The sequence below is a fragment of the Neophocaena asiaeorientalis genome, unplaced genomic scaffold (assembly GCF_003031525.2).
Source record: "Neophocaena asiaeorientalis asiaeorientalis breed wild unplaced genomic scaffold, Neophocaena_asiaeorientalis_V1.1 scaffold223, whole genome shotgun sequence".
In the NCBI taxonomy this organism is placed as follows: Eukaryota; Metazoa; Chordata; class Mammalia; order Artiodactyla; family Phocoenidae; genus Neophocaena; species Neophocaena asiaeorientalis.
This window is the reverse complement of record NW_020175045.1, coordinates 2,994,914-2,997,553: the sequence shown is the minus strand read 5'-3', so window position 1 is coordinate 2,997,553 and position 2,640 is coordinate 2,994,914. Positions and strand designations below refer to the sequence as shown.

The 2,640-nt window shown below is 60.2% G+C and overlaps 1 long non-coding RNA gene across 1 annotated transcript in view; it reads left to right on the top strand.

Moving 5' to 3' along the window:
- The window catches only part of LOC112412070 (uncharacterized), a 53,280-nt gene that overhangs the window by 48,583 nt on the left and 2,057 nt on the right, over positions 1 to 2,640 (top strand). The window contains exon 5 of the long non-coding RNA XR_003005729.1: positions 1,848 to 2,014. This is a non-coding gene — a long non-coding RNA (uncharacterized LOC112412070). The remainder of the gene's footprint in view (positions 1 to 1,847; positions 2,015 to 2,640) is intronic.

Genomic DNA, 2,640 nt, shown 5'->3' with positions numbered 1-2,640 from the left:
CCCCCCCCCCCCCGTGTTTCCTGGAGGAGCCCAAGGCTGTGACTGCAGCACAGCTCCCCGCCCTGCATCCCATGGTCGGCATGGACCCCAAACCCTTTCTCCTGCAGCAGAGGGAGAGGACTGTGGGTGGGAAGTGGGGTTCCCAGAGCATCAAAGCCTAGGCTGCTTCCCTCCCAAGCGGAGAGGGGGCGTGGCCTCTCCCCCCAGCTCTGCTCAAAGTGGCTAAGAGGCTGCGGAAGGGGGTTTGCTCCTATTCGTCCCAAACTTTCCAGAAAGGGGGTTGAGATCGCCTTTAATTACAGAGCAGAGGGGTGCGGGGAGGATGCACCAAGGAGCACCCTGCCCAGGGAGGCAGGGAGCCCAGGGGTGGGAGGACAGCGGCGCCCAGAGGGACCCTGGGAGAGCAGGGGTCCTGGGAGGTGGAGTCTGGGGAGGGGTCCTGGCGTCTCTGCCTCTGGCTCTCTCCTTGCTTCTCCAGGCCTAGCCTCCACCTTCCCGTCTTCCTGTCTCTCCCCACCTGCCGTGCAGGGGTCTCAGGTGTGCCGCTGAGCCGGGTGGCCCAGGGTGGGGCTGGCTGGACCGCTCCCGTCGCTTGCCCATCCTGGTGCTGGCTGACCAGCTGCCCCTGCAGCCCCTGGCAGGGAGGGAGGTGATGTTCCGACTGCTTCCCGTCTCCCAAGGTCCAGAGGGGTTCAATAGGCCCGGACGCCCCTGAGCCCGGGCCACGTCGCTCCTTCCTGCCACCCTGCCACCTTAGCCAGAACTTGCAAGTCGATTTTGTCTGATTCCACGCAAAGACAGGGTAGATGGCCACTGACCTGAGAGATTCTGGGTTCTCTTTTTTTGTCTTTAGACACGTCAGGGGTTAGCATCTTCTGCTTCACAGGAGGGACCCCCAGGTAGAGCCCCCTGAATGGTGTGGTGCCAGAAGCTCCAGGGCCAGCCGTGGATGCAGAGGGACCCCTGCCCTGTGCCCGGCACTGCGCGCCGGCCACCTTCCACATCCTGACGGGACTTGTGTGCCGGGGGACTTTCCTGGGGGGGAGTGGCTGACTCGGGATTCACACCCAGACTGGATCCCCAGCCCGTACCCCTGTGGGGATGGGGGGCTGCTGCGGCCGCCGGCTTGGCAGGAGCTGGTAGGAGGTAGCGAGGTCTCCCGACTCCTCCCTGAGGGAGGCCTGGATCTGGGGGTCCAGCTGCTGCTCCGTCCCCACCTCCCCTGTCCCCAGGGAGGCCCATGTTCCTGCCTCTCCCTGACCCTGGATTGCTGTGTGACTCTGGGCCCCGGCCTCCCCTCTCTGGGCCTGTTTCCCTTCTCTCATCCAGATTGGATTCCACGAGCCCCAGGTCCTTCAAGCCCAGACACCGTGTAACTTAGGCTGCCCAGGGCCACCAGAGGCTGTCCCCACTCTCCCGGGGACCTGGGCTCCTGCTGGGCCCGCGGCTGGCCTGGCCCCCGTGTCCGCAGCCTCCGTGATAGATTATCCGTCCCTCTTCCTCCCGCCCTCGTGCTGTTTCGGCTGCGGAATAATGTTTATCACTTCACACTACATGACACCCTCCCTTCCTCCTTCCTTCCGTCCTTCCGTCCCGCCACCGCCAGCAGACATCAGAAGATTTTCTTGGGCTATTTTCGTGATTTTAATTTTCCATTCCCCATCTCCCCTCTTCCCCCTTATTACATTTTGGGCTCTTTTTGGGCTTCTGGAATGAGCCTACATTTTCCCGGTGATACTTTTTAATAAAAACCATCATTTATGATTATTTTAGTCCCCCACAAACTGTCAGCCTCCTCATTTGATTTCCTATCAACGTGGTGTCCTGCCTGCTTTGTCACCATGCAGATGGACGTGTGTGCTCACCCTTTCAGCCTCGGGATTTGCTCCAGAGACTCAGGCCTCCCTTGGCCTTGGGACCCTCCTATCCACCTGCCCTGTCCTGTCTCAGCCCAGCCCTGCCGCCCTCCGCTCTCAACGGCCCTTGGTCTCCTGAGTCTTCTGTTTTCCTCCAGGTGAGTATCACCTGCACACCTTTCTCAGCTCCGTGTATTAGAAGGGATTGAGGTCACAGAGAGGCAGGGCTGCTAGCGGAGTCTTCCCCGCTCCTAATGGCTCAGGATCGCCAAAGATGGTGGTTTTCCACAAAGATCCGTGTCTAACCTGCAGGCATTACCCAGTGAGACAGGGGCTGACCCATCGTGCCCTCCAGCATGACCTGGGACGGGGCCCTTCCTCTGAGACTCGGTTCTCCCTTTAAAATACAGACACACGTGGAGCTGTGGATCATTCATTCATTGGATATATACAAATTGAGGGCCTACTAAGTGCGGGAAGAATCACACACCTGTCCTAGGGTAGGAACCAGCTCAGGTGTCACCCTCCTGCATACCAGAGCCCCCACCCACACTTGTACACTCACAGAATGGAGCCCTGGACTGCCTCATGGTTTTGCTGTGTGACCTCGGGCGAGTTACTGACCCTCTCTGAGCCGTCCTGGCTTTCCTTCTCTGGGCTCCCTCCACCCCTGACATTAGTCTTGTCCTCATCAGCCCCCAGGCGATCCTGTTTCCAGCAGCTGCAGCCTCTTCCCAGCTCCTTCTGGCTGCTTGCCAATTACCCGGAGGAGCCAGAGGCATCT